Source organism: Symphalangus syndactylus, chromosome 20, assembly GCF_028878055.3.
Source record: "Symphalangus syndactylus isolate Jambi chromosome 20, NHGRI_mSymSyn1-v2.1_pri, whole genome shotgun sequence".
NCBI lineage: Eukaryota > Metazoa > Chordata > Mammalia > Primates > Hylobatidae > Symphalangus > Symphalangus syndactylus.
This window is the reverse complement of record NC_072442.2, coordinates 12,215,222-12,235,343: the sequence shown is the minus strand read 5'-3', so window position 1 is coordinate 12,235,343 and position 20,122 is coordinate 12,215,222. Positions and strand designations below refer to the sequence as shown.

Sequence of the window (20,122 nt, the reverse complement as noted above, 5' to 3'; positions counted from 1 at the left end):
GGTAGAAAGGATCTCTGCACTTCAATTGCCAGGAACCAGGGTAAGAAAATTCTTTGTGGGATCCTTTCAAATCAGGAGTGGCCACAGTGCTTTTTGACTGAGACAAAGGGGATAATGCAGTCACTGAGAATGGAATGACAGCTCTAATAAAGGGCCCTTCTGTTAGTGGCAGTGCCCTCTCCTACTATTCCATAAGGTGCTCTGGAGAGAAAGAGGTGCGTGTCTGTCCAGTTCCCGGGTATCATTGTTCTAGGGAGAGAGAAGCAATTTCAGATAGCTGGAACACGGGTCAGAACTACAATGGGGACTCTGGTTTAGACTTGGTGCATGGGTTCTTTTAAATGCTGGCTCTCCATATGACTTATTCATCATGCCATGTTTCCCAGGGAGCATATAGTCTAAATTCTTCTTTTCAGATGAGGACAATGTGACCCAGACACATCCAGCAACCCAGCCAGTTAGTGCAGGTCTTCATTAATCCAGTGCTGACCTTATTCTGCCATGTTCAACATTTATTTCATTAATAATTATTTACTGAATGCCTACAGCATGATAAACACCTTGTTAGGCAATAGATTATCTTCAATGGAGAGGCAGTATCTAGTGATGGTTTCAAAACTCACTGCTGTTGTTCTTAGATTAGTTACATAATCTCTCTAAGGTGCAGTTTACTCATCTGTAAAATGGATGTGATAACAGTGCCAATCACAGGGACATCATGAAGATTAAACGAGATAATGCATGTAGAGTTGAGCACAGCATCTGGTACACTTATTACCAAGGTTGCTATGGTTTAAGCTTTCTGGGCTCTTCTGTCAGAGCAAAGATCTTTATTACTCTTTAATTCTTATGTCTGCCTGCCCTAAAGATGGTTATGAAAGGTTTATTTCCTCTGAGCACTTTCATTCTCTCTAAGTCCCTCTAAATCCCTGATCGACAACTCTAGAGGGCTGGACCTTATCTCCCTCACAGCCATCCCCTGGTCCAGACACTCCTTCCTCACTCCTCTGAGTTCTTGGCAGCCTCCCTGGGAGGAAATTCGGATGTGTTCTCATTACAGCCTCACAACCTTGGGAGGAAGCTTTTCAACGCTCAGTGCATTTCCTGAATCCATTTGGAGAGGAACACTGGGCCAGCTCCAGGATGCTATATCATCCATCTCTGAGACCAGCCAGGTTTGGGTTGGCTCAGAAGATCTGGGACTTGTCATGATCTTTGGCATTCTAAGAATGGGCTCCATCGAACCTTGTTGTTGTTGGTTTTTTTAAAATCATAAGCAGCACAGCACATCAGCCCGTTTGGCAAGAAACAAGGGAGAAGTGCAGTTTAGCACATACTTGGCTGCGCATATTCCTAACAGCATAATAGAGTTTTCATGGTTCCTTCCCAAGCTTGATCACCTTTAATGTAATAAGTCATCTTCTGGGCAAGATTTCTGCATATACATGGGCATCCTGCCTCTCTGCTCTCCTTTTGCATCTTGTCTATGAGGGAGCATGCTGCCTACTTCTCTGCAAAACCAGTTGGAGGGAAAGCACACCAGTCAGTGTGCATTAATGACGGCAATACATTCTCTGAAAGAGTCAGAAACCTCAGCAGACGCCTGGAACAGATTTGCAAAATACTCTGTCTGCATAAGGCAGCTTTGGACATCCGTGTATTTCTTAGCCCCACAGCCTCTAAAGCTCACTTGATTGAATACCTTTCATGGTTTCTCTGTCCCTTTTGATTTGAAGAATGAGCTCTTTTTATTTTGGGTCTTTTAAGGTAATTTTGGAGGATCTTTGTTTTGCTTGCTGTCTCTTTTGTTGGTCATGTGTGAAAATAAAGATATAGCTGTGAAATGGAGGAAAGAGGAATGAATGGAGAAAATGAGAAAGGGAGTGATACTTATTGGGGACTAATGATAGTATATCTATTTGCCATTTAGCCTTCATGACAACTGGATAATCAACTGGCGAAAGATCACAGAGACCTTGTGTATTCCTCTCCACATCTGGCTGTCTCCAAAGACCATGCACCACATCACAGATAAAATGATTTTGTCATTTTATTACCTCTTCTCTAAGCCAAGAATTCATTTTTTATCTTCAACTCAGCTTCCTTGTAACTTCCATGTTCCTTTGATTGAACCATCATACATCCTTTAGAATTTGGTGCATTGCATATTTTCCCCATTTGGATTTCAGCAAAGATATATTTTCTTTAAATGCCTATTCTTTTACAACACTACATACTTTGATTTACCAAACAAAGCCACCCAAGTTGTTTCAAATTTGCTTAGTTTTAGAAGTATTAATATATAATGAGGCTATTAATTCTTAAGATCACTTTTCTCTTATTTATTAACTTGAAATATAGCTAGAGCTTTTCTTTCCACGCATTGTTTTCCTCCTGAAAATCTCTTTTTATGGCATTCACTATTTAAATGCATGTATGCACTCCAGGATGGGTGAGAGAGTGAGATCCTGTCTCAAAAAAATGCATTTATCCCAAGCTACTTTTTTCATTTATATTTGTGGTCATAAATTAATGTGTGGTTCAGTGTCAGCAATCACGTGGAGGGTTTGTAGACAAGTGATTGCAGAGTGGTGGTAAAACCTCTGTTTCACAGAGGATGTGTGGAAGGGGTTGGCGTAGATAATTATTATGTCCACTCTAGATCTAACACCCTGTTATGCACCATCATCTTCAGGATAAAGTCCAGGTTGCTTCATGCTCTGGTGCCTCCACACATGGATCCTAGGTCCCAGCCATGGACAGCCATTTACAGCTTCCCAAACTCACCGGACTCTCTCCTTTCTCTGTGCCTTTAAACATGATGTTCACTCTGCTCAGTTCACCCTTTTTGTCTTTCTCCAGATTATGACCTCCTGTAAGGCTTGGGTCAACCATTAATTCTGTGAAGAAGCCTCCATGCCCTGAGTTGATGCATTGAGTCTGTCTCCTCTGTGGTCCTGGCACACACAGTAAGTGCTTTGCCCTATCAGAGTGGTTGGTCCTCAGATGTCACTGCCCAGTACTCACCTGCTCTCTCCACTCTGGTCTTTGACTGTGAACACCTTGAAGGCAGATGAATTTTTAACACCATTGGAAGTTGCTCATGTTATAATGCTTTATTTTCATTTTCATTTTCAAATAATATAAAGACCTTTTATATATTCTCCACAGAGATTCCTTATCAACATTTTACTTCATGTACCTTATAATTTCTATTCTCTTTTCCCCTCTATGTGCACACACACACACACACACACGTACACATACCCCACTTGAGAGCAAGTTGCACACATAATGCCCCATGGCTTTGTAATACTTCAGTATGTATTAAAAAAAAAAGAAGAAGAAAATAGTGGCCAGGTGGTGTCTCATGCCTGTAATTCCAGCACCTTGGGAGGCCGAGGTGGGCAGATTATTTGAGCCCAGGAATTCTAGACCAGCCTTGGCAATGAAGCAAGACCTCATCTCTACAAAAAATACAAAAATTATCCTGGCCTGGTGGCATGTGCCTGTATCCCAGCTACTCAGGAGGCTGAGGTGGCAGGATGGCTTGGGCCCAGGAGGTCAAGGCTGCAGTGAGCTGTGATCGTACCACGGCACTCAGCCTGGGTGACAGAGCGAGACCCCATCTCAACAAACAAACAAACAAGCAAACAATATTTCATACAACCAAAGTATCATCGAAATCTAGAAATTAACATTAGTACAATAATACCGTCTAATCCACAGACCCCCTTCAATTTTTCCTATTGTTCCAATAATATCTGCATAGGTCCAGGAGCTAATCCAAGACAACATTTATTAGTTAGGTCTCTTTAGTTTCCATTGCTCTGGAATAATTCCTCAGTTTTCCCCTGACTTTTATGATGTTAACACCCTTGAAGACTAGGGATTACTTTAAAGAATACTCCTCAGCTTATATTTTTCTGATGTTGCAATGTAGTTTTTTAAAGCCAGGTAAAAGAATACATATGTATGATTCCATCTACATAAAGTTTAAGAGCACACGAAAGGAATACATACTTTCAGAAGTTAGGATACTGGTTACCTTGGAGAAAAGGAAGAGCTCAAGGGGACTTCAAGGGTGCTAGAAAGTTCTGTTTCTCCTGTGTGATGCTTATACAAGTGTTTTCTTTGTGATGATTCACTGAATGGCATATTTATATTTGGTACACTTTTGTGCATGTGTTATACATTATGATAATAACTTTTTAAAAAATAGTAAAAATTAAATTTCTCTTCTGGTTATAAATAATATAAGTCAAATTTTCTCTTTGAGATTGGGAATGTAACAAACTTGCCCTCTACAACCTCTTTTCAATAATTCACTAAGCAACTTAATAAGGCTAGCCACATTACTGTTTCGACACTGGTAATAGTGAGGTGTTACAGCTTAAAATGACAGAAAGCATGGTGGTCTCAGAGTTCAGAAACCAGCCTTTTGATTCTGATTCTGTCTCAAATGATTGTAGAGTTGGTTGCCTTACCTGTAAAGTCCCCATTTCCTCATCTGTAAATTGTAATTCTTTTAGGCTGGTGGTTTGCAATTATTTTCTGGGGATTCCTTTGTTAAAGCAAGGTCTTAAATACATACATAAAGCAAGTAAAAAGAACTCAGGTTGAAGTGGAGGGGTGAACAGGGACAGAAATCTCACCCAACCTCAAACTCCCCAAGAAGGCTTCATAGAGTATGGTTTGATGACCAGTGGACTTAAAAGTTCCTGTATTTCTTTTAGTTCTAGCTTTCTCCTTATGCAAAGAAGAACAAATGCCATCTTTCAGTCTTCCCCAAACAGTAGCTATTTAAGAAACTATTACTACTTTTTCCTTATGGAGGTGGGAGGAAGAGAGTGGAAGAAAGCTCACATTTACAACGGTTTTATCATGTGCCAGACATGGAGCCAGGCACCTCCTTAACCTTCATAATGACTCTGTTGAGTTGGTTTTGTGCCCAATGGAGGAGGCACCTGCAGCTCAGAGATGAGTATTTAGCTCAAGGTAACAAAGCTAGTATGTGGCAGGGCTTCATGTCAAGCTCAGCTCTTTCTCACTCCACCACCAGACATGGAGGTGGTGGGTAGAAAGTGGGCACCTTATTAAATGAGATATCTGTTTGAGTCAAGGAAAATGCCATGGAATATTTTGTGGTATAGATATATACAGTTGACCCTTGAATGATGCTAGTGTTAGGGGTGCCAATCTCCCCACACTGCTGCAGTCAGAAATCCACATATAACTTTTGAGTCTCCTGACTAATTACTAACAGCCTACTGTTGACTGAATGCCTTACTGATAACATAAAGTTGATTAACACATATTTTGTATGTAACATATAGTATATACTATATTCTTACAACAAAATAAGCTAGAGAAAAGAAAACATTAAGAAAATCATAAAATACATTTACTACTCATTAAGTGGAAGTGGATCATAATAAAGATCTTCATCTTCATCATCTTCATATTGAATAGGGAGAGGAAGAGGAGGAGGAGGAAGAGGAGGGGTTGGTCTTGCTATCTCATGGGTAGCAGAAGTGGGAGAAAATCCATGTATATAGGGACCCATGCAGTTCAAATTCGTGTTGTTCAAGGATCAACTGCATATAGCTTTTTGCCTTCAAATTTGAACTCATTTTTGTTCAGTTTTATATAGGAGAGTCTAATGAGATGCCTGCAGCCCAAGGATGTGCTTTCTTTTAGTTCATGGTCTGAGCTCTTCTTTGCTTGGTTACCTATACTCACAGTTCTAGTCTGAAGGGTTGGCAAGAAGCTGTTAATTAGGCCCCCTCCTTTATTTTTTTTCCATGCTCTAGGAATCAATATGAGACATTCCTTTATTTCTGAGTTGCTATCACGCATTTCCACTTTTCCTCAAGAGTATTAAATAGTCCCAGTGGTAGTAACTCTTGCTATGAATTAAATGTGCAAGATGTTGAAAAATTTCCTAAGGCAAGAAAAAAATTATACGTGGCTTTGATTTCATCACGATTATACTGATGATTGGTTTTGGTTTCGGGCAATGTGGAAAGGGCTAGACAGATGTAAAATACCAGATCTACAATAATAACAATCACAATAATATTGCTAATAAAGCATCATTTAGTGTGATTTTATATGTCAACCTGACTGGGGCACAGAGTGCCCAGATATCCTATTAAACATTTCTGGGTGTTTCTGTGAGGGTATTTCTGGGTGAGATTAACATTTGAATGGATAGAATGAGTAAAACAGATTTTCCTCCCCAGTATGGGTTAGGCCTCATCCTCCATTGAAGGCCTGGATAGAATAAAAGGCTGAGTAAGAAAGATTTCTTTCTCTCTGTTTTTGAGCTGGAACATTGATCTTCTCTTGCACTTGAATTGGACCTCAGCTGTCCTGGTTCTTAGGCCTTCAGACTCATACTGAAACTATACCACTAGCTCTTTGGAGTCTACTGTAGCTTGCAGATAGCAGGTCATGGGAATTCACAGCCTCTTTAATCATGTGAACCAATTCCTTACAATAAATCTCCTTATATGTATAAGGCAAATCTATATATCTCCTATTGGTTCTCCGGAGAATTCTGACTAATACAGTAAGTGATTGCAGTATAGCAGGCACTGTACTTAAGTGCTACACATAACTTATTTAATGTAATCCTTCACAATCTTATGAGTGAGATGTCTTCGATATTTGCATTCTGCAGATGAGGCTGACAGCAGGTAAGTAACTTTATTAAGGCTATATAGCTTGAATGGGGGACATTCACATAACCACATGCCATGTGGCTTTAAATAGTTCAATGAATTTATCCGAACTTATGTGTTAAATGGGGACAATAATGCCCACGCTGAAGAACTGTCAGGATCAAATGAGATGATAGGTGTAAAGTACTTGGAACAGGGTGGGGTGCATGGAAGGGACTCAGAAATAGTAGCTTTCGCTACTTTATTTCTTATTTGTGTTAACAAAATTTAGAGGCTTTGCAGCTTGTGGAATAGATCTCATTCCTCTAACATGATACATCACTAACATCTGAATTTGATCATTTGTTCATCTCCATTAAGCTCCAATGATATTTCATGTTATCCTCGGGAAAAATGTGATTACTGTGACATTTAAAATTCTGCACAACCCAGGGAGAGGGAGGAGGCACACATTTGAAAACAAGAGGAAATCCTGGTTAGACTGTCATTAGACAACTCCAGGTTGCCATAATTTAGGGAGTGGAACAGCTGCAAAGGTCACCAGGAGGTGCTTTGTTTCCCAAAAGGTGTTTGGTATTTGCTTTCACTCAGGCAAGTTCCTTCTGCTCTGATAACCATTGTCATCTTCCATTACAATAAAAGATGTCAGAGGGATTTTTACAGGCATATGGCATTGATTTAGTTTTCCCCTCTACAGTCATAAGAGAGTTTGAAAAATGAAAACAAAACAAAGCCCCACTCAGCCGTTCATCAATTCCTGTTTATTGGACAGCAATCGTGTGCCACACAGCCAGGAGGACAGAATCTCCATTTCGAAAGTGATGGAATGAACAACCTCCTTTCAAAGTGTTGGCTCTGGTGTGCTTCCTTCTCCATTTCCTCTCCAGTCTTTGCAAAATGAGTCAGAGGACTACACAGATTTCCTTGGGAAATTAACAATATCAGCCATATTTTCTTTTCATCGCGTTATTTGGAATTATGACTGTGCTTTCTGGTTGCCAGAGCCTGTTCACGTCCCTTCACTGCTTGCAGTAATCCAGTGAGGTAGGCAAGACAGGCCTGATTATTGCTGTTGAACAGGTGAAGGCGCTAGGCTTCGGGAGGTTAAGACACTTGGCCAGGGTGTGGCAGCCAGAGAAGGGGCCAGTCTGAAAATTTCCTCCACTCTTGTTCCTTGCCCAGCTGTCCTCTACACCTGGGAGTTTTTAAAAACAAATCTTATTATGCCATTGCCCTGTGTTTCAGTCAGGGTTCTCCAGAGAAACAGAATAAGTATCTTCATATGTATCACTATAGGTACAGAGATAAGAGGGAATTTATTATGGGAATTGGTTTGTGTGATGACAGAGGCTGAGAAGTTCCAGGAGATGCCTCTGTAAGCTGGAGAACCAGGAAAGCAGGAGTGTAATTTGGTCCCAGTCTGATGTCCTGAGAACTGGTGGGGGCCAATGATGAGACTCTCTTCTAAGGCCTGAGAACTAAGTGGGGAGGTGGGGATAGGGTGAGGGTGGGGCTGGTGGAAGGCCCAATCTGAGTCTCAAGGCCCCAGAACCAGGACCTATGATGTCTGAGGGCAGAAGAATGATGTCCCATCTCAAGAAGAGGGAGAAAGGATTCTCCCTTCCTCTGCGTTTGCTCTGTTCAAGCCCTCAGTGGATTGGATGATATTCACTCACATTGCTGAGGGCAGATCTTCATTCGGTCTACTGATTCAAATGCTAATCTTTTTCAGAAGCACCCTCACAGGCACACCTAGAAATAATGTTTTACCAGCTATCTGGGTATCCCTCAACACAGTAAAACTGACACATAAAATTAATGATCACACCCTACTTAAGATCTTTTGTGCCTCACCCTTACTCTTAGGGGAATGTCCAGATTTCTTAACATAGCTTATGAGGCCTTTTGGCATCTGAGCCCTGCTTCCTTCTCCAGACTTACTTCACGTTATTCCTACTGTCCCCACCTGGTTGCCCTCCTGAAGATGTGCTCTGGTTACACGGTTACACTGAACCGCACAGCATCACTCTGTCTCATCACCCTGACATTACCCAGGAGGCTCTCTCACCTTTCCTCTTCTCCACATGCCTCGTCAATATCTACTAATCATTTACATTTCTGTTGAGGCATAACTTCCTCCAAAAAGCCCTCGCAGACCGCTCTTTCCTGAGTTACATGCTTCCACTATGTGCGTCTGTCACACCTACTTCCTCCCCTGTGCTGAGTTTGCCTTCTTCTCTGCTTCTCTTGACTGGCTGTAAGATCTGTGAGAATAAGAACTGTGTATCTCATCCATGGGCAGCATCTGTGCCCCTAGAAGGTGGGCGATAATTACCCATCAAAGAATGAATGGTTTGTTTACTCACCCATACTCATCTTTCTCAGATAGCAGACCTCCTCCTGCACATGCGTCAGGAATCACTGGATTACTCCTGTGCCAATTATTCCCCACCTGCCTCTCAGTTCCATCTGTGATCTTGTCTGTGCCTCAGGAGAAAGTAGAGACCTATAGATTGTCTCCCCTGGGCTCTCCTGCTGAATGCTTTTGGGTTGGCTTCCTTCTAGCAAAGGGAAGCTCTAAAGGAGAAGGGAGAATGGGAAAGACAAAGGAGGGAGTGAGATTGGGATGGCCCCATCTCTCTCTATCCTTCTTGCTTTGACACTATGTTCCAATACTAGCTGCATCCCTCTGCAACTACAGCTCTGGCAGGGTGCCTGATCCTCCATGGTCTCATTCTCAGTGGTTTCCAGTGACATTATGTTCCCCTTTGTCCCCCAACTCTAAAAGCAGAGAGATAGCTTCCAGCCTACTGCTAGTTTTTGGGTGCTTCACCATCACTTGCCTGTTCTTTGACCCCTCACCACGTATCTATGAGCAGTGCCTTCATTTGGACCATCTGTGACGGATCCTATTTCCCGCAGGATTTCTGACTGATAAACTCCTCTGCTTGGTGCAGTAAGAGAACGATTTTCAAATAGCCTGGGCTGGTTTCTGTCAACTTTAGATTCTTGAAGTTAATTCTCAAGACAGCTCCAGATTGCTGCCTTATTATACAGACATAGACAAAAATTTCCAGAAGGCTTGCAATAAAATTTCCACTCTCTGCTTAATTTTCAGCATTTCTGCTATGAGCATCAGCAGGTGTCTTTAGATTTCAAAAATCACACTGTACCAAGCAGATTTGGTATCTATACATCTATATAATTCAGTGGTATAGCGGTCTCTCCCCATGCTTAGGAACTACTCTGCAGTGTTCTCAAATTTCCTCTCAGTTCATTCTGACTTCCTGTCATTTGACTCCCCTAATGGTTCTCTTATGAAGGCCACATCCGCACTCAAAAAATGTTTGTTGGAATGTAGGGACATTAGTGTGAAAGGAGTTGCAGATGCCATGTCTTTTTTTTGTTTTTTTTTTTGGGATGGAGTCTCGCTGTGTCGCCCCCAGGCTGGAGTGCAGTGGCGCTATCTTGGCTCACTGCAAGCTCCGCCTCCCAGATTCATGCCATTCTCCTGCCTCAGCCTCCCAAGTAGCTGTTTCCCTTTAAAATCCTGTGATCTTATAAATGACATTTTTTAATAGATTAAAAGTTGCATTCTCTAAGAGGAATATAGGAATGGAGTGAATTGTGATAGGTAGATATCTGGGATCTACTATAACTTGGAGAAGGCAGGGCCATTCTCAGATCTGAAAACCCTGGCTTAGAAACCCAAATCAGATCACTCTGTGGTCTAGGCCAACCTAAACACAACCTGAGGTGCAGGAAAATTATATGTGTGTAAACTGGTATATAGGTGAAATATGGAAAAGTTGGATTTAGACAAGAAAATATTTGAAAATCACATATCTGACAAAGGACTTGTATCCAGAATAAAGAACTCTTAAAACCCAGCAGCAAGAAAACAACCCAGTTTAAAAAATGGGCAAAATATTTGAACAGAAATTTCACCAAAGAGGATAAACAGATGAAAAATAAGCAGATGAAATGTTGTTCAAAATCTTTAGCCATGAGAAGAATGCAAATTTAAACCATGATGAAACACCACTACATACCCATGAGAAAGGTTAAAATAAAAAATACTGACAGTACCAAGTGTTGACAAGGGCATGGAGCAACTGGAACTCTCATACACAGCCGATGGCAATATTAAATGCTACAGCCATTCTAGAAAACAGCTTGGAAGTTTCCTGAAAAGATAAGCAGGCAGAATAACATTCTCCCCTACAAATGCTCATACCCTAATTTCCAGATCACATGAAGATGTTACCTTGAAAAGCAAAAGGGATTTTGCAGATGTGATTAAGAGATGAACTTTGAGCTGGTGAGATTATCCTGAATTTTATCATGGTGGACCCAATCTAAGCAAGAATTCTTAGAAGCAGATAACCTTTCACGGTTGGGTCAGAGAGAGATATGACAATGGAAGAAAGTTCAGAGAGGATGAGAGAAGGGTTAGAAAGAGATGTACATGAAGGCACTGGACTTGACTGGCCATTGCTGGCTTTGCAGGTGGATAAAGGGGGTGAAAAGGCAAGTTCCATGACCTCAAGGAACTGAATCTAAATGGATTCTCTCTGAGGGCCACCAGAAAGAAATACAACCCTGCTGATAATTTGAATTTAGCCCAGTAAAACCTTTCTGACCTATAAAACTGTAAGATAATAAATTTGTAATGCTTAAGTCACTAAATTTGTGTAATTTTTAAGGGCAGCAATAGAAAACATATATATCACAAAATCAAGAAATCCTACTTGTGGGTAATTCATCTAGAGAAATGAATACTTACGTTCACACAAAAACCAATACGTGGTTGTTGATAGCAGCTTTATTCATAATCACCAAAGCCTAGAAACAACCCAAATGACTTTCAGTGGGTGAATGGCTAAAGAAACTGTGATATATCCATACAATGAACTATAACCCAGTAATAAAAATAAACTACTGATACACACAACAATCTGGATGAATCTCAAAGGCATTATGCTGCGTGAAAGAAGCCTGTCTCAGAAGGTTACATAATACATGATTATTTATATGATATTCTCGAAAAGGCAAAACTACAGCTATGGAGAATACAGCAGTAATTGCCAGGAGTTGGGGTGGGGAAGGGTGTGTCATAAAAGCATAGCGGGAGAGCACTTGAAATGATAAAACTGTTCTGTATCTTGATTACGGTGGTGGTCAAATAACTAGACATGTGTTACAAATTCATAGAACTCTGCACTCCCCAAAAGTCACTTTTTTCTGCATTAAAAAATAATAAACTTTAACTATAACAAGTCAATGACAAAACAGGGCAAAACAATGAAAGAAATCTCATTGCTGACACAGCTTTCTGGGAATTTCCAATCCTAGAGAATGAATGTATCACATACATGGTTGGGGAAGGAGACACAGTTACTTCTCTTTCCTTTGTGCCCTGGAAGCCCCTCAACATCTTTCTAGAGGTAGAAGGTGCTCCAGCAGTGGTTTTGGAGACTTACCTCAGTCTTTTCCTTTTCCAGTAAAAGGAGGAGCTGGCTTAGATAACCTCTACAGTCCTTCACAACAGGTAACTAGGACTCAGCTCAGTCCTTGTGTAGGTGCAGGGTGACCACCTGTCCTGGCTTGCCCAGAGCTGAGGGAGTTCCCAGGATTTGGGACCTTCAGTTTAAAAATCAGGAGTCAGTTACTCTAACATGACTCAGGGAAGTCACATAACTCATCCGAGCCTTAGTTTTTTTCTCATATGCAAATTAGAAATAATGCTTGCCCTATCTCACCAAGTTATTACAAGATGCAAATTTTAAACTGTAACTTCTATGTAAATGTGAGTTGGTGGGATTATTACTAACTTCTAAAAGAAACTGGACTTAGGGACAGTCTTCAAACTTGGAAAAATAAAAGTATTATTAAAGGAAGTTATGCAGTTGAAATATGTGTGTATCTGACTGCAGCATTGTTCAGTTTGCAGTTTCAGTTTTGAGGCTATAAGAATATATGCATCCAAGAAAGTAACTTTTGTTTTTCGTAATCTGCTGAAGTTTTAATTACCTGGATTCCAGGACAGGCTATGGCAGTGAACTTTGGCTACACATTGAAATCACCTAGAATCCTTAAAACACAGGTGCCAGGGTCCTATTCTCAGAGAGTCAGGGTTAATGGGTCTGAGGTTTGGCTAGGCTTTGTAAATTTAAAAATCTCTCCAGGTGTTTCTAATGTGCTACCAAGAGCCTCTTAATATACCAGACCTGGTCATCGCCCACGTGGGCTTGCACCTTGAAGATGGTGCCACTTGGAAATTTGTTCTTACTACTAACCCAGATGAGTCAAACCTTACCTACAGTTGAGTGAGCTCCCTCCACAAGAAAAAAGTCTTAGATATGCCTCTAAGTGAGAGGACTTCTGATCTCAAAAGGGCAATAACTCACATCTACAAAGAATGACCAACAGTGGGACCAGTCACTCAGGGTAATAATACTATAATTATTGCTGTTTTTATTATCCAAAGGAGGACAGTTCTGGATTGGGGGATGTATTAGTTTGCTAAGACTGCCAAAACAAAGCACACAAACTGAGTGGCTTAAGCAACAGAAATTTGTTGTCTCACAGTTTGGAGGCTAGAAGTCCAAGGTCAAGGTGTCAGCTGGGCACTGCTCCCTCTGAAGGCCCCAGGGGCAGGGGAGGGGGGGGGTTCCATTCTAGGCCTCTCTCCTAGCATCTCCTAGGTAGTTCCCTGGCTTGTGGCAACAATGCCAATTTTAGGACTTCAACATACAAATTTTTGGGGGACACAGTTCAACCCATAGCATGAGAGCAGTCAGTTTCCATGTACATGGCACCATGTATCTTATTCAGGTGTACTCTAAAATACTACGATGGGGTATGGTCAAAACGGACTGGAATCTGGCCTAGGCTTCAATGGGGAGGTATTCCTTGGTCAGCAAGGAAAAGCTACAGAATGTTAATTCACAAATTATTCCTTATGGATAAATCAATAATCTTGGCTGATGTTAGATGTTTTAAAAACTCAGCCTTAAGCAAAATAAGAATTAAAGGAGTTAGTAAGTTCCCCCTCAATAGGAATATCTGAGCAAAATCTTGATGAGCTATTGGCCAGGGGTGCTTTGGAAGGATTCTTTCATTTGAAAGGTGGTTGGACTAGAGGAACTTACAAATTCACCTCAACTCTAGGATTTTGTATCTCTTGCAAAGACTATTTAGAGGCACACTTGATGTTTTGTGGTAGAGTTCTGCACCAGGCACTATATCCAAAAGAAGGACACTTTAGACATGGCTCTAAGTCCAAAGAGTTAATGTGAAAATCCTAATGATGCATCAACTCTGCTAAAATCCATTGCTGGTTTTACTGCACAAAAGTTTTCAAGGCAGAAAAAAATAGGTCCAGGATCTTTGACAATGGCAAGATACAGACGGTAAACTCAGATGCCCTGCAGGACTGCTCAACCAATGATACTGCTCTGAGATATTTAAGTTGATATCCACAATCATAGGATTGGCCCCAGTCTTTCTCTGTCATGAAACTTGGCCTTCCCCAGAGAATGAAAACATAAATATCACATCTGTGACAACTCTAGCATTTCTAGCAGGAAAAACAAATCCTGAAAAAGCATCAAATGCAGTGATTCTGACCACACAATGGTAAAATAGTTATTTCAATAAAGATTTTCATTTCAAAAAATGAATTTTTTTGTTGTTTCCACAATAATCAATTTAGTTATTGACAATGCAGGTCAGGCCTCATTCACGGCCATAACATAATCTCTGATCTTTCCAGTTCCTACAACACTACAAATTTTCACAGGATTATATATAGAATTCTAAAGCAAAATAATCCTAGAAAATATAAGTGGAAATAAAAATATATAATCAAATCAGATACACTTCTTTCATACATAATAAATCAATAGCCTTTTTTCTTATAAAGGACATGCTCACTGTAGAGTAGTATGCAGAAAAATATAATAAATAAAATAGATATCACAAATAATGTCATCTAATTTTTTTTCAGATCTTCTATAGTGTTTATATATACAATACTGTTGGTTTTATATTGTATACAGATCTGTTTCCTGTTATTATCACTTGATGTTATATTGTGATACTTTCCTGGTATCATTAAACATTATTAAACATTTTCTATCATGTTAGATACTATATTTTATTTAGACATTCCCGTTTTCAGGAATTTAGACAATCATTTCTATTTTAAATCATGCTTTAACAAGCCTTTTAAGCATTTTTTTATTTTGGTCTAAACTTGGGGTCATTTGTGAGGATAAATTCACAGAAGAAGAAATTTTTAAGGCCCTTGATAGATATTCCAAGACTGCTTTCCAGAACGTTTGTGGCATCTATAAAGATGCCCTAAGAATATTTGAGGATATCTATGTCATGTACCTGCACTAACATAATTACTGTGTTTTAAAAATACTTTGGTTTTATTGTATCTTAAATAATTAATAATTCAAAGGAAGCCTTATATCATAGGTGGGAAGGTTTGTTTGAAATTGGCAAGGAACAAGGTACTGGAATAGATTATTGAGGGAGTTCGCATTGTCCACAGCCTTAAAGGTTCACTTCACAGAGTAAATAATACAAAATTGTCTGTCTTGGATTGTTTAGACATTCAATTGCTTGAATGTCCAGGGACAAACCACTTGATCTCTTCTAAGTATTTCATGTTAGGGTTTTTAGAAATAGCTATTAACACAATTTTGATTGAAATAATTTTTCAGAAAGCCCGTTTCAATTGTTAAGGCATTTCATCTTTAGCTGAATTTTAAGTATGCTATGAGATAAACCAGAACAAGGAGACTTGATTCTCCATACCATATTTCACCGATTCTAAGACACACATTTTTCACATCTAAGCATCTTTAGTATTTGGATGTATAATAGGCACTGCTAGCACTTTCACATCCCTCTACCACTCTCATGCATGACAGCTCCCTGTGCTTTCACTTTCAACATACAGCACCTGCACCTCTTTGTTGGAGGGTTGTCCTCAGGCTACAGGAACATGCTTTGACTGCATTACAGGCTGGAAGCACCTGGCAATTTACACCCATCCGCACCCCCATTCAATAACTGATGGTGCAGAGGTATAAATACTCCTGGTTCTCTGGCCTCTGACTTGAACCTACTGTAGAACCTTTTTGTCTCTAGGGCTCTCCTGTGGGAGTGAACCAAAGTCATCTCCAGAATAGGCTTTGCTTGACATCACACTTTTTGCGGGTTTTTTTCCCCCTTCCCTTTGGATCGGTTCTATTTCTCTATTTCCCTATTACTTTTCACCCTTGGGCCACTTCCTAATTCACATAAATCCTTATGTCACAGGAATTAAACATATTACAGGAAGTGTCTTACAATAAATGATGTCTTGCAGTTGCTGTCGGCCAGGCGGTCATAGTGATATGGTTGTCTTTGCCTGTGCATGCATGAATTTGGTTGTTCTTTCCATGATATGACTGGACTGTTACTTCTTAACTTTTTGGTCAACAAACCATTTAAGGACTATTGAGAAAGGAGTATGAATCCTGATTGTTATCTAAAAATTTTCTATTAAGTCCTTTTGCCAAGATAAAAAACGTGCCAGCATCAGAGTTGTAGAATGGATGTCTAAGACAGGGAAAAAAATCTCAGAGACTGCAGTAGAATATTCCTTTAAGAAATGTTATTTATCTTGATGGCAGAGACGGTGTTATTGTGAAAAAATGTGGCTTATGACAACTCTGATTCAAAAAAGAGATGCAGAAAGAGTTCAATTCTGAATGTACAGAGCTTTGTAAATATCATAATTTATATTTCATTCTCTTTTATACACATGATTTTTAAAAATCTATGCTGAAACAGTTCTCTTGTATTTACTTAAAGGGGTATAAGATAAAAATTCTAACTACTAAGTCATATTTTAAATCTTTTTTTCATTTTTAATTATACACAAAATAATGATGAGTCTTATAACTGATGAAATACTAATTGGGAATATGGTACTTATAGAGACAGAAGAAATATAATCAATGAACAGTCTTAATTGGAAAAACTAAGGTAACCTCATAGACTTCTCACTTTCCATTTGTCGTGACAGTTCTACTGGTGAGTGAGGAACCACCAGTATTTGGTCATATTCTTGAAATTATGTAGATTTTATTAAATATTTCTTATTCCTCCAATATGTGTGTGTGTGTGTGCACTACACACACATATATACTAAGTGTATGTGTGTGTATGTATGCATTCTATTTCCTTCAGATTTTCCTTATATCGAGTACTTTTATTATTCAGAGAAGTAATCCATGCATTTAATTTGGTGCCAACTTCTTATTTTTGTGTGGTAATCACCAAAGAAAAATAAAAGCTGGCATTAGATTAAATGCATAGATTACTTCTCTGAATGATAAAACTGCCTAAAGAAATAGGATCTGCTCATAAACATCTTTTCATATTCTATTCCATAGAAATTTCTGACCTTACCTGTCTATATTACCTGTTCCTATAAGGTAACTTTATTATCTACTCAATTTGTTTTGTCTTCCTGTTTTCTATTCTCGTGTGTGCTGATGAAAGATGAATTTCTCCACTGTGAAACAGAACAGTCAAGCAATTCCAGTGGAGTTAGTTATAGATGAGATAATTTCTGCAATTTCGGAGTTCTGTGGCAATACATAGCTCCCTTGTGCCAAATCAATTCTTCAGTAACATGATTAATTAACCCATAAGAAGAGAAGTTTGCTGCTGCTCTGAAATGCACTAACCTTGTATTTTGGTTTCAGGTTTTATCTACCCTTCTATACCAAAATAATTCTGTGGTATTTCTTCAGAAGCTTGGGCAAATCAACAATGTGTGAGTATGTGCTTTACAATCCTTTTACTGCGATCATACTGTGAGTTTTATGGCCTAACTTAAGTAGCATACACTTCCTTCTTCAGCAAAATCCATTATATTGTTCCCACATTAGTGGAACTAGTTGTACAGACATACTTACTTAACCCCCCACCTCATTTTCTTTTTAATTCAATCTTTGTTTCCCTGCCAGAAGCAGGAAACAGCTAAAAGAGTTTTTTTTTAATGTCACATTTTAAATTTATTTTGTAAACTTTTATTAGATTTTACTGTGTCATGTCTTGAGTGAGAAATAAAAAATAATATATGGACTCTGAGTCAGTAATAAAGGACTCACAGTCTACTAGGAGAGATGACACATGCCCTACTTTCCTATCCAAATTAATTACCTCTATAGTGTGATCGATACTTTATTAAAAGGTATGCAGCAATAGGGGACTGGGGTAGGATTTCAGAGTTGGAACCCTTCCAGTTAACCTTCTCAGCCTCTAGGGTTTTAGAATAAAATACCCCAAAGCAACAACAGATAAGAAACAACAGACCATCCTGGCCAGTTTTCTGTTTTCCCATTTCCTTCCCACCTCCACCTGATTTACTCACCTAGCTGCTGATGTTGAGTGGAACAGCCACAGTGAGAGAGACCAGTTAGCTTTAACCAGAGTTCCAGTTTTCATTACCACACAGAGAAAGAGAAGGTAGAACCAGAATTCAAGCCTCTAAGACTCAGTAACCCAGCTCAGTAGATAAAAGTAAGTTAGTAAATATAGTAACCAAATGAGTGTCTGGACAAACAGGCCAGCAACTCTCTTGAGGTGGAAGTTCTTGCTCCACCACTCCTCAGTGGGAAGGGGGGCTGGGCAGGTGTGTAAAAATGCAGGCACGGCATCCACAGAGTGCCAGCTCTGGGCATGGGGAAGGCAGCACGTGTCAAGGAGCTCTTCAAAGAAGAGGTAAAATGAGAGCAGAGTCTTGATGTATGAGAAGAAATCTGATGCAGGAATGGGGCAAGAGAAGCTTCCTAGACAGAGAACATATATCTGAGCAACTGTTGGCGATAAGACATGAGGCTAGGGAGAAAGCCAGGGACTCAGATAGTAGAAGGTGCTAGGGAACTACTGAAGACTAGCAAGGGAGCAATAGAAGCAATTTTGTGTTATAGAAAGATAATTCTGACAGAAATGTGATGGGTAGATTGATGGGGACAGGTGTGGTGGAGAAGGAAGAAGCTATATCACTTATATTGAAAGCATCCAGGTAAGAAACGAGAAAGACCTGAAAAATAAATAGGCCATGTTTGCATGAAACAGAGAAAAGGGAATATATTTAAGAAATGTTCTAGGATGTATTCCTTTTTTTAATCCTAAACTCACCAATTAGGTAAATCGCTGCCTAAGGAAGAAGCAGAGACAGGACAAAAGTGTTACTTTAATGGAGCACTCTCTACAAAGAAACACCAGGAATAGGGAATAAATGATCCCGAGCAACATTAATCTCAGGCAACTTGCAGTTCTTTCCTTTCCTTGGGGTCACTGCTTAACTCTGTGGGCTGTCTTAGTCCATTCAGGAGCTGCTATAACAAAATATCTCAGACTGGGTAATTTATAAACAATATAAATGTATTGTTCACAGTTCTGGAGGCTGGGAAGTGTAAGATCAAGGTGCCAGCAGATTTAGCTTCTGGTGAGGGCTTGCTCTCTCCTTCAAAGATGGCAACTTCTCGCTGCATCCCCACAAGGCGGAAGGGGCAAACAGGTTCCCTGAAGCCTTTCATAAGGGTCCTAATCCCATTTACCAGGATGGAGCCTCATGACCTAATCACCTCCTCAGAGCCCTCCCTCTTAATACCGGTACCTTGTGGGTTAGGTTTCAATATATGAAATTAGGGGCTGGGCACAAACATCCAGACCACAGCAGAGGCTTATCTAGTGCTAAGACACTCTGGGTTAAGATGGTCTAATGTTATTGTCCGAATTGATTTCCATTGAGAGAACATGTGGATTGAATGGAAAGGATCCTCATTCAGGTCCAGCAGGTGTTACTGCTACTCCTGTGATCCTTTTGGGTTCACAGAAATCAATCTAATCCTCCAATGTTGACTACATTGGGCTGGAGGAAGCTCACTGGCATTGTCCAAGGTCCCAATGCCTAAACACACCACATAATCATTTCCATTCTAGGGGACAAATGTAATTGAGGTTTTGCTGCTCCCTGGAACTTGGTTCAGAAGGTTAAGCCCAGGTCCTTCTCTGAGCCCTACCAACATTTTTGTTCTTTTTTCTCCTCCTCACAGCCAGGAGAATTATTTCCTAGACAGTGAGTAAGAAACCCTCATCTTCCTCATCATATGTGCTCTCTAATCTTTGACCTAAATCATAAATCCTTCCTAGTTCCCCAAGGAGCTAGATTTTTGAAACACAAAAAAACATGCTTTTTTCTGCTTTCTGATATCACATTCTTTGTTAACATAATGAACATTAAATGGCCCAGTAGTTCAAATATCTGATAAAGAATGGGGAGAAAGAAAATAAATGGAAAAAGTTTTGGTTAATTTCAGTTGTATATCCTTTTCATAGAATGCGAATTACACAAG

At 39.8% G+C, this 20,122-nt stretch overlaps 1 protein-coding gene across 1 annotated transcript in view; it reads right to left on the bottom strand.

Moving 5' to 3' along the window:
- The window catches only part of STXBP4 (syntaxin binding protein 4), a 227,434-nt gene that overhangs the window by 11,866 nt on the left and 195,446 nt on the right, over positions 1 to 20,122 (bottom strand). The window lies entirely within an intron of this gene.